We start from the raw sequence: 12755 nt of genomic DNA, 5'->3' as shown, positions 1-12755 counted from the left end.
CACTTTCGAGAAACAACTAGCAGCAATGACCCTAACCGTGATGAACCCGAACAACCAGAGGGGTTTAGGGACGGCTATTGCAGGGGGCACAAAAAATAAGACTGCCAATACCACGTCAGGGCAATGCACCAAAAGTATTCCTGTCGGACTTACAGCTTCAAAAGCAAAGCCTCCTCAAGACTCGACTAAAAAGATCCCTGAATCACAAAAAAATCAAGCCCCAATAAACAACCCTACTAAAGATCTTCCCAAAAATGCTGTCTTAAGTAACCATCCTTCAAGACATAACCACATGGGAGAACGGGCTAAGGGAGGGGGGAGCCAGCCCACAAACCCTCCAATAAATCTTCTGCCCGAAGCAAGCCCATTCGTAGTTATTATGACGGGGGTTCCTGAGCTAAGTTATAACACAGAGGAACCTAGTTGGTCCCTAAAAAATAAGGTTCTCCATTGGCTGAATATCAACAGACCACTGCCACAAAATTGTGTCAGCAGGATTATCACGGTGCGTAGGGTTCCATGGATTGGCCACGAACTGAAAGAACTTTGGGTAACTGTATTATAGTCAACTTCGACGATCCCCGTGTGGTGGATCATATCTGCTCATGGGGTTCCTTGGAAAAAAAGGATGGATAAAGTACTAAACACCTATCTTTCTTCTACCCACCAGTAGCCCGCTACATCGAAGGACTGGATTGGCCCTGGAATCAAGCAGGTAACTGGGATAGGGGTTGGAACCAAGTAGGCAATAGGTATGGGAGAAGTGAATGGGCAGACTGGACAGGCAATGACAGGAGAGATTTAGTGTTTAGGGAAGGTTGGGGTGGTATACCAACTTCTAATAGATACAACTGTTTAGAGATGGTTGATTGACCATCAGTATGTTCTGAGCAGGTTTGTATAGGTCCAAAGAATCATGATGACAAACCTGCTCAAACATCTGAAAGCTCTATAAACGACCAATCTCCTGAGACAACTTTTATACCAATTGACACACTAATTTTATCCAATAAGTCATTTACTAAACCAAACACATTAGCTGCACAAGAAGAAGAGCTAGTAGCATTAGAGAATACTTACAGAATTTTTAGTATTGAAAAAGATAGCCTATACAGTTTGGAATCCCCATCCAAAGCAGTAAATGAAGCAAAAACAAGAGACCCCACCAAGAGAGTGACACAAGATAACTTGCAAACTCAACACATGCCTTCTTTTTCCAAAACACCTGACTCACAATTAAGGATAATGTTTTGGAATATAGCGGGTCTAGCCCCAAAACACACTGATAATAGTTTTTTGAATCTGGTAAATTTGAGCAATATAATCTGCTTTCAAGAAACGTGGCTTAACGCTCCGATCCACCTATTGGGTTATAAGACATATTTTTCAGCAGCAAAAAGATCGACCGCTGGCAGAAGTAAGGGTGGTCTAATCACATATGTCTCGAATATCCTGACCTGCGAGAAAATTACCCCTCTAAAGCTAGAGCAAAACTACCAATTAATAATTCTACGAAGAAATAGACAAGCTGTTTATATTCTCGTAAACTTTTATAATAACTTGAGCTCAAGCGAAGTAACATTGTTGATAAATGAGATATCTCTCTTGCTGCAGAATCTACGAATAAAGTATATAAACGATTCCCCTACACTAGTTTGGGGCGGTGATTTTAACTTACATCTATGCAAAAAGAGTAACACCCTTAATTGTGGGATCTTTGACGATGAGGAAAATGGTTTAACACATTTTACACATACGGTAGAGGGAAATAAAATGAACGAGATAATGGTTGAAACAGATATGGGGTTTGCTAATGAGCTAAAGACCCCCCCCCCCCCCCCCCCCCCCCCAGTTATATTTTTTCCAACATTTAATGGAAGGGGTCTGAAAAGCCTAATAGACTATGTTTTAGTTTCGTTAGTAAGGCTTTATACATCGATAACTTTGAAATTGTCAATAATGTGCTCAGTGATCATTTCCCCATAATTGTTGTCTTACAGGAAGTCCAAAGTAGAGAAGAAATTTCTCAGTTAAATCTGTTAGATCAGCAGGAGCTAACATTAGACCGGTTAAATGGATTTACGTTAAAATGGGGGAAACTTGACCAGGAATCTGTAACTACTAAAATAGTTAGACAAAGCAAGCAAGCCATAGAAAAGTGCCTCGACCCTTTGGCCACCCCCCAAACAAGTTTTGGCTAGCTACAGTGGGATTGTCGAAAGAATAAAGAAAGAACTAACCCGAAACTGTAAACAAAATAAGAAAGTTAAAAAGGGTGGGTTTAGTTCAACATGTACAAAAGCGTACACAAAGCTAAAAAAGGCCCTAGCCAGAGAAAAGAGAGATAGGGAGGAGGTCAAAAGATTAAGAAAAGCTTATGCATTAGCCTTAAAAATTAGAAAAAAAGGAGGTACAAGCTGATGTATGGAGTCAACTCCTGAAAAGTAGTACACTAAAGGATAGTGCAGCCTTCTGGCAAATAGTGAGGTCCCCTTTTTCACACGAGAAAGTAGACTCACCATCTTTAGATGTTGCAACTGATGCTAAAGAATGGGTGAAGTATTTTGCCCAAGTATTTAGCCAGGAGAAAGGGCATGGAATAGACCCCTCAGAACCTTTGATCCAAGTCCAAAATCCAATATCCACTAGGCCTGCAGTTTTCGCATAAAGAAGTAGTAAACGCAATACAAACCTCTAAATCCGAAAAGGCTCCTGGACTCAGACCTATGGTCCCCGATACTTACCAACGTGTTAAATGCTACTAAAGAGGTTGGCTTAATCGAATCTTGGTCAACCTCAACACTGGTTCCTATCTTCAAAAAAGGAGATAGAAATAGTCCATCTTGTTACCGACCCATTTCACTCCTGGATTCACTCGGGAAGATGGCTGGACGCATTCTTCTCGACCGCCTCCAGGAGTGGACTAACAATCAGAACGTAATCTCAGACTTACAATATGGGTTTAGGGAAGGATTAAGCACGGTGTACCAGGCCTTGAACCTGACATTGTTGGCAGGAAAGTACGTCCAGGCCAAGGGAAGCTCCCTACACATGGTATATGCTGATTTGTCCACAGCATTTGACTGTGTTATACATGCAAGGCTGTGGACAATCATCTTACAAATGGGAATAGACCCTTCAGTTGTCAACTTCCTGCGAGAATTATATACAGGAGCTACAGGAAGAGTAAGATTTGGGACCAAAGGCCAACTCACGGATAGTTTTGTGGTGGAGAAGGGGGTCAGACAAGGTTGTGTGCTGGCCCCTTCCTATTTACCATGTATACCAACGGACTTGAGGTTGCCATGCTTGAGGGCAGTGAAGATCTTCTGCAATTGGTCGTCGGCAGATACCAGCTTTATTATACGCCGACAACGCGGTCATTCTTGCCAGAACCCCAGTCCAGCTCCAACGGGTTCTGGACAAGTATTGTTTGTTTATGGCAAGTCTGAATCTTCAAGTAAATATAAGAAAAACCTATGTGATGCATGCTGGCCTAAAACGTAGAAAAGTTAAGAATATTTATGTGAATAATGTTGCCCTTGATCGAACAACAACATACCCCTATTTAGGGATTTTAATTGATGACGCATTTAAGTGGAGGGAAGCTATTAACTCAAGAAAACTAGTATTCCTAAGGGCCACAACTGCATTAAAAGCATTTGCGCAGAAACTGGGAAAGAGACCACCAGCAGAAATGCTCAAGATATATAGCGCAAAATGTGTCAGTGCTGCAACCTATGGAGCACGGGTTTGGGGATGTGTAAATGCTAACCAGCTCCAGAAAATCGAAAAACTCATTCCTAAGATACTTGCTGGCAGTGCCGAACGGTACCACAACACACTGGTGTCATCTTGAACTGGGGTTGGATTACATATCAGACACCATAAAAATCCAACCAGTCATGCTGTGGCGCCGTATTTGGGTTACGGAACAATGCCATTTCACAAGATCGATTGTGCAGGACTGTATGAAGCTTGAAAACCTGGGGAAGATTAAATGGTTGGCATATGTTAAGGCATTTTTAAAACATATAGGTCTTACAAGATTTTTTACTGACCCAACAACAATAGTGGACCTTTCAAGGAAAGAATTAAAGACAGCCTGTTTGACAAATCTGGGACAACTGCGTTTATTAAACGAGATAGGGAAATCCTCTGTCCAACAAATCTTGTTAGCACAAACTGTTTTTACTATCCAGCCATACTTACAGTATAATATAAATCAGTATGGAAAATTTTTGTTGACCCGTTTTAGGTTTAATATGTTCCATCGCATGATTTCTTTTCCCTCCCAAAATGATTGGTCCTCAAATTTGTCGTCTTGTCCCTGTGATTCTATTTCCCCACAATCTACTATACATGTACTCTTTTTTTGCAAGTTTTATATAACACCACGCAGGCAATGGATAGTTCCGCTTCTGAAAGAACTGGGGATGTGTCAGTGTCGCCCAGCCTTTTTGGCCCTCCAGTACTTAGAAAATGAACTTATAGCGAAATCCATAGTACACTTTCTCAAATTCTGTATTAGACATCGTACCAATCTTTGACAAATCTACAGCTTTTATGAACTGTGATGACTCTGATTAGGCTGGAGTAGTTGTAATACAACTAACAAGCGTAAGCGTAATTGACACTGTACTTCATACGATGTTTTATAACCTACCCATGAAACTGTAAATATATGTACAACTAGATTTTAACAGACAATAATGTCAAATTGGTTTTATCTGTTTTTAAACAAACTATGTAAACAATGTATTTTATGAACTTTTATGGTATTTCGGTAACTATGGAAAACCGAATAAAGATAATTTGATTTGATTTGATTTGAGTAGCAAAATCAGTGCTGCAGACCCATTAGTATAATTTGATTTACAGGCCCTGGGCGCACATAGTGCACTTTATTAGGGACTTACCAGCAAATCAAATATGCCAATCATGGATAACACATCATAATCACAATTTACACAGGGAGCCCCTGCAATTTAGCACTGATCAGCAGTGGTAAAGTGCCGAGAGTACACAAACCAGCAAAAACAAAGTCCAGCATACAGTCAAAAATACAGGATGTAGAGGCAAAAAGACAGGAGAAAACACGCTAAGGATGCCAGGTCTAAGAGTCATCATTTCCCTTCTAACTTAGAGGATGCTTTGTGGGGCTTGACCCTCTTTTGTGCCTTGCGGGTCTGTATGTTATTACCCATATGGGTTTCAGTCTGTGTCAGTATGTGTGCAGCCCCTGGGCACTTTGCTTACTTATCCGAATGCAGTGAAGGCTATCTTAAAATGGAGCACCTTTGATTTTGATACTGTTTCCTATAAATTTGGCACCTGTTGAACAATTTACTGCATTGTACTAGTTGCATTAACATAAGAGACACAGAGAGATTTTGACCAAGGGTCTCTCTAAATCATTTGTATGCTAAATGCAGACATTTTATGAAGATAAAATATAGTTTCTATTTTTAAGCACAAAGGGTTTTTGAGAGTTCATTGCTTATTGTTAAATAACATTTTGTTCTGACATTAGGTTTTTAATTTGTGCATTGCTAAGTGCTAGCCTTAAAAACGACACATGTAATCTTTTTTTATATAATCAATTGTATTGGTTTTCTAGCAACAACATAGAACAGTGCATCACTGTGACATACAGTACAATTAATCATTTTCCCAGACCCATATACTCAGAATTGATCCCATATTACACTCCCAGCACCCCGACCCTTGCCAGTGTATCTTCAGCTCATCAAGCCCAACCATTTGCCCCATATGCATTCATATTTGGCCGGGCTGCCATTTGCCTTGTACACTGATTTTTCTTGGATGGCGCACCAGTCTACTCCTTTATGGCATTTCGCAATGACTGGAGATGCAGAGTCCTTCCAGGCAAATGTATGACGTTACAATGCAAACATTTACAACGCATACCTTTACAACGCAGTTTTTAAATTGCAACATCCATTACAACGCATGATTTTACATCGCATGCCATCACATTACAATGCATACCATTACAAAGCATACCATTACAACGCACATTACTTTTATGGCAACAGTAGGGTAAGTGTTGGATAGTGTAGGGGTAAAAGTTTCTATTCCCACTCCAGTGACTGCAACAGTAGGGTAAGTGTTGGATAGTGTAGGGGTACAAATTGCTATCTCCACTCCAGTGAGTACAACAGTAGGGTAAGTGTTGGATAGTGTAGGGGTAAAACGTACTAATCCTCATTACTTTACTAATGGAAAGGGGCGACCAATCGGTCCCCCCGAACGTATGGCAGAGTACCACGATCCCCCCGGGAAGCCATCTTGGGCGGGAGGCGAGTCTCGGCTGGTATGCCCGAAGCGGCGTAGCCGGGGCGCGCCTTGTTCCCGCCCTAGAGTGGGTTGGCCTAGACACTGAAGCGGCTGGCCACGCCCTTGGGGCAGGCAGGGGCGGGTTTACGCCCGCCCTGAAGACGGATAAAAGGAGGAACAAGACCAGAAAGCATCCTCTTGTTCCTGTGCTCTAAAGCTGCCCTCCTCGCTGCACGTGAGCTCGAGACGGAACGAAGAGCCAATTTTGAGCGTTGTAATCTTTCTCGTTTGTTTTACAGATACTCTGTCGGAGAATGCCGAAGAAGGCGGGAAAGCGAATGACTACCGAACAGATGCTGCGTGTTCTCATGAAGGAGATGACCGACCTAAAGAGGCGGATGGATAAAAATGAGGAAGGGGGCCCGAAACGTCCTTTGGAGGGAACGGCCCCGGGAGGAAAAGGCAAGAGGCCCAGGAGAGGAGCAGCTGGGGGAGATACCCCGGGTCCCAGTGTCCCGCTCGAAGCACCCACTCCTGTGCCGGAGGAAGGGAATCCGATTCCCTTGGTGGTCACCCCCGTGTCCGGGGAAGATATGCCGCCCGAGCTGGCAGCACAAGTAGCAGCGTGGTTGGGTAAAAGTAGCAAGGGCGCCACGGCTGTCGATGCGCAGGTGTTAATGAAGCAACTGCGGGAAACTCGTGAAGCAGCGAAGGTATCCACGCCGGCTGCGGCCGTAGAGAAGCCACAGGGGACGGTTTTAGTCGCAGAGACAGCGTCCAGTTCAGGTAAGCGGCCATTGCCGATTGCGAGGGAAGAGTCGGCACCCTCTCGAAGGGAGAGGTTGGGTCAGCATGTTCCTTTAGCTATTAAAGAGAAGATATGGGCAGGGGAATATGTAAACATCTTCTCGTTGCTTACTGATCATTATGAGATGGAGCATGTTAAAGGTCAGAAGGATCTCATGCATCCGAGTGTTTGGCGCGCAAAGATGGCCGCCTTTAAGGTTAATGAAAACGTTGGCAATTGGGGCAAGGCATGGGGAATTTTCACATCGATCTTGGGAGAACGGAGGCCCGAATTGCTACCCGAATTGCCGAGTTATCAGTCACGGATCATGGGGTACTCGGTATCACACGAGGGTAATCATTGGTTTTGCTATGATAATCTTTTCAGAAAAGCAAAAGAACATGATAAAAACTTAACTTGGGATTGTTATGATTCTGTGTCCTGGTCCAAAATGAAGGAGACTGGTATGTTGAAAGTGCCATTAGTAGGGAGTAATGTGGGCGAATCCTCCCGTCAGTATGCGGGGACGCCTTTTCGATCAGGTACGGGTACCGACAATCACTCGAGGCCTACCGGTAATACAGGTAAAAAGGGGGTTTGTTGGAATTTTAACAGGGGTAAATGTACTAGGCCCCAGGGATCGTGAAAATTTAAACACGAATGTAGTGGGTGTGGGCAATCATCCCATCCTGAGTCCACGTGCAGAGCCAAAACGGGTGATAACGGGGGTAGAGGAGGTGCCAAACAGGTCTAACATAGTCCGAGGGGCGCCTTTACCTACCCCGATTGATACCTTGGCAATGATTCCCTGGCTCAGTGAATACCCGGATCGTGCTTCTGCTGGGGTGTTGCGGAACGGGTTTTCATATGGTTTCCGCATCCCAGTGGGGGACTTTCAGGGTGTGGAAAAATGCAAAAATCAGATATCGGTCTTGCAGCATACGACCGTGGTACAGGAAAAGATCCGGAAGGAGGTTACTCGAGGTCGAGTCGCCGGTCCGTTTAGTGTACCCCCGGTGGCTAACTTTGTCTGTTCGCCTTTAGGAGTGGTCCCCAAGAAGGACCCGGGTGAGTTTCGGCTGATACATAATTTGTCAGCCCCACGTGGTCTTTCCGTAAACGAAGCGATAGACCCGGAAATGTGTTCGGTACGGTACGCATCTTTCGATGAGGCCGTGGCCATTTTGAATCGCCTGGGGCCCGGGGCGCTGATGGCAAAATCTGATATTGAGTCAGCGTTCCGGTTGCTCCCGGTACATCCAGACGATCAGCGTCTCCTGGGTTTCATGTTTCAGGGTCAGTATTACATGGATAGGTGTATGCCGATGGGATGCTCTATTTCTTGTGCCCATTTCGAGAAATTCAGTAGTTTCCTACAATGGGTCTTCACTAAGAAGACGGGTTTTCAACATGTGATGCATTATCTCGATGATTTTTTGTTCCTGGGGGCAGCCGGGGATCCGGAATGTGGGCAAGCTTTGGCTGCATTTTGTGTTTTAATGAATCAGTTTGGCGTTCCATTGGCACCAGGTAAGACGGTGGGTCCTTCGACTTGCCTCGAGTTTCTGGGGATCGAGTTAGACTCCGGAGAAGGTTGTTTCCGTTTACCAAGTGATAAAGTGTTAAAGTTCAGGGCATCCCTGCAAATGTGTATGAGTGAATCTAAGGTTAAGCTGCATCAATTACAGCAGTTAGTGGGACAGTTGAATTTCGCCCTAAGAGTTATACCAATGGCCCGCCTTTTTCCCGTTCGATCGCTCAAGCCATGGTCGGATTGAAGGAGGGCCATCATCGCACGAGGCTCTCGGCCGAGGTCCGCCAGGACATGCGCATTTGGTTGGCATTTCTGGCAGATTTCAATGGTCGAGTCGTCTGGAATAAACCAGCCGTGTCCTCTGAGGAGCTGGGGCTGTGGACAGATTCGGCAGGGAGTATAGGTTTTGGTGCCATTTTCGGTGCTCGATGGTCTGCACAAAAATGGCCGGCATGGTGGCATAACAGTGGACTGACAAGTAACATTGCTTTCCTGGAACTTTTCCCCATTTTCGTGGCCCTGAGAACGTGGCCCGAAGGGTTCAGAGATCACTCTGTGGTATTTTGGTCTGACAATATGACCGTGGTTGAGTGTATCAATAGGCAGGCAGCACGATGCAAATGGGTTTTGAGACTGCTCAAGGAAATCGTATTACTGTGTATGCAATTGAATGTGTTATTCAAAGCAAGACATGTCCCGGGGGTAATGAACCAGGCGGCTGATGCCCTTTCTCGTTTTCGTATGCAGGCCTTCTGGGGTTTTCTGCCCACAGCGGACCCGGAGCCGGCACCCTTTCCCGAAGCTCTCTGGTCTCTCGGTGCCCCGAACTTCGTAACCTCGTGGGAGAGAGTTTAGCACCCAGGACGAGGAAGGCATATGAAGGGGCGTTCCGGTCCTATTTAGCCTTTTTGGGGACTGCTAGAGAGGAGCTTTGGGGCCAGGAGGAAGGGGTAGTGAACTTTCTGATGTCATTACATCTGGCAGGGAAAACGGTGGCCACGGCCCAGAGGCATCGGGCTGCCATTTCCTTTGTTGCTAGGGCTCATGGGATCCAGGACCCGACAGCGTCTTTCGTTGTGCAAAAAGCGCTACGTGGGTGGCAACGCCTTGAGGGTCGCAGAGTAGATGTGAGGCGCCCGATAGGTTTGGATAGGTTGGCCCAGTTATTGTCCAGACTCCCTACAACATGTTCGTCTCAGTTTGAGACAGTGTTATTCCGAGCCGCTTTTACGCTGGCATTTCATGGGGCTATGCGGGTAAGCGAATTAGTGGCAAGGAACAAGCAGGATGTGACGGGAGGACTGTGCGCAGAGCACGTTCAGATCAGAGGGGAGACGATGACTGTCTCGTTTGTGAGGTCCAAGACCGACCAGAGTGGGATGGGTGAATGCATAATCATACGCAGGATTCCCGGGTCGTCCATGTGCCCAGTGAAGTGTTTAGAGGATTATTTAACATGAAGGGTGGCATCATGGGGGGGGACCTTGTTGAGACACGCGGACGCCACCCCACTGACAAGGTTTCAGTTTCAGCGGGTGCTTGCGATGTCGATTACAGCTGCGGGCTTGAACCCGGGCGAATTTGGGACCCATTCCTTTCGGATAGGGGCTGCTACAGAGGCTACAGCCAGGGGTCTGAATGTGGAACAAGTTAAACGTGTGGGGCGTTGGTCCTCCAATTGTTATAAAAGGTATGTGCGTTTGCACATGTTGTGAAGCTGTAATGATGTACTCACGCTTCTTGTTTCTGTTTGGTTTTCAGTTACGCAAGCCTACGAGGCGGGGCGGACTACGCAGTCGACCCAACACCGGGCCAGCGGTCAGACATCACCGGCTGTTAAAAAGGAGGTGTGGGTCGTGGGCCACTCATACGTGAGGCGTGCCGCGGACGTATTCAAGGCAGGTGACATGGTGCACGTGGCTGGGGAATACGGGTACAGTGTGTCCTTCTACGGAAAGGGCGGTCTCTGTATTGACCAGTTTCAATCATTTTTCGAGGGTTTACTAGGGCGGACGAGGTCACCGCCGTCTATAGTCATAGTACATCTTGGGGGCAATGATTTGGTCACCATTGGTAGACGACTTCTCCTGGAAGCGATGCTTTCCACTGTAAGTTGGTTAGCGAGGAGAGTTCCAGGGTGCACAATTGCGTGGTCCCACATGATCCCACGAAAAACGTGGCGGGGGGCTTTTTCGGTTTCTGCTTTAAATCACTCTGTGAGAAAAATTAATAACAAAGTAAGTAGGTTGTTCCGTTCCAATGCACTGCATTCTATCGCGCATGGATGTATTAATGATGACAGTATGTACTTGGGGGATGGTGTTCATTTGTCTCGGATGGGGAATGAGTTACTCATAGGAGACTTCATAGCTTGGCTGAAGACGTTAAACATGACCTTTAGGTAGGAGTGTGGTGGGGGGTCCGGATAGCCGGTCAACTATCCAGACCTGTGGCGGTAAGGTCATGATCGGTGAGCACTAATTGGAAGATCCCTATGAGTGGGCGTCACCCATTACGGATGGGGGCGCTCGGGGGAGGTGGCCATTGGCCCCTCAACGGGGAGGCGGTCCCTTCTAAGGATGGGTCGCCGAAAGGAAAGGGAAGGCGGTCAAGGCCCCTTCATGGGTAGGAGGGGTTACAGCCCCCTCCTGGGTAATTTCCCGGGGCCAGGACGTCTGCGACGGCAGATGTGGTAAGTTGTGTGGGGTTTGGGGGGGGTCTACGCTACCTTCTAGATACCTCACACGAGTCCTCGTACGACCTTTAAGCGGCATCGAGTTTTATTGGGGCCCCGTCAAGTCAAGGGAAATTGGTAGTTGCACTTGAGGTATGCCTCCGTGCCGCCCCTCTCAAGTGAGGGGGATATGTCTGGGTTAGGGATCTTGACACCGGTTACGACCTTGCCGTTGGCCCTTAAACGTTAGGATGTACAATTTCAAAAGTTAAGTAAATGTTTGGTAGGATGTTAGTTCGGCTAGGAGAACCTTTGTACTAGAGGATATGTTAAGGTTAGCCAAACATCGCAATGTGGTAATGAAATTGTACATAATATGAAACTGTTTATTTTAATGTTTTAATTTTGTTTCATATTTTAATAAATACGGCCCGGGAGGGTCACTCCCTCCCGTCTCCAAAAACTTCAGAACTGTTTCCGGTTTCCCATCCTTGGGGATTGTGTTGAGAGGGGGTGGCGGGTATCTCAGCCATATGGAAAGGGGCGACCAATCGGTCCCCCCGAACGTATGGCAGAGTACCACGATCCCCCCGGGAAGCCATCTTGGGCGGGAGGCGAGTCTCGGCTGGTATGCCCGAAGCGGCGTAGCCGGGGCGCGCCTTGTTCCCGCCCTAGAGTGGGTTGGCCTAGACACTGAAGCGGCTGGCCACGCCCTTGGGGCAGGCAGGGGCGGGTTTACGCCCGCCCTGAAGACGGATAAAAGGAGGAACAAGACCAGAAAGCATCCTCTTGTTCCTGTGCTCTAAAGCTGCCCTCCTCGCTGCACGTGAGCTCGAGACGGAACGAAGAGCCAATTTTGACCCACCCACCTGCCCCTGAAGACAGCGAGTGGTTTTGAATAAAGTTTGATGGATAATTCTGATTTTCGTTTACAGGTTGTGGTATTATCGTGAAATTTTGAGTATGCAATAAAGAATGATCGCTTTTGTTTTATGTTTTGCAAATAAAGTAATTGTGCTTTAGTGTTCATCAGTAAGCATGCTTTGAGTAAAGTTGTTGTTGATACGGTCTGTTATATTTAGTCTTTAGTTATTTAGTTATCATTGTCGTATTTATTTTGGTCGGGCGGTAAGGTCATGATCGGTGAGCACTAGTTGGAAGATCCCTATGAGTGGGCGTCACCCATTACGGAAGGGGGCGCTCGGGGGAGGTGGCCATTGGCCCCTCAACGGGGAGGCGGTCCCTTCTATGGATGGGTCGCCGAAAGGAAAGGGAAGGCGGTCAAGGCCCCTTCATGGGTAGGAGGGGTTACAGCCCCCTCCTGGGTAATTTCCCGGGGCCAGGACGTCTGCGACGGCAGATGTGGTAAGTTGTGTGGGGTTTGGGGGGGGTCTACGCTACCTTCTAGATACCTCACACGAGTCCTCGTACGACCTTTAAGTGGCGTCGAGTTTTATTGG

The sequence above is a fragment of the Lissotriton vulgaris genome, chromosome 7 (genome assembly GCF_964263255.1).
Source record: "Lissotriton vulgaris chromosome 7, aLisVul1.2, whole genome shotgun sequence".
Lineage (NCBI taxonomy): Eukaryota > Metazoa > Chordata > Amphibia > Caudata > Salamandridae > Lissotriton > Lissotriton vulgaris.
The sequence above is the reverse complement of the archived record's forward strand: the minus strand, read 5'-3'. Positions refer to the sequence as shown.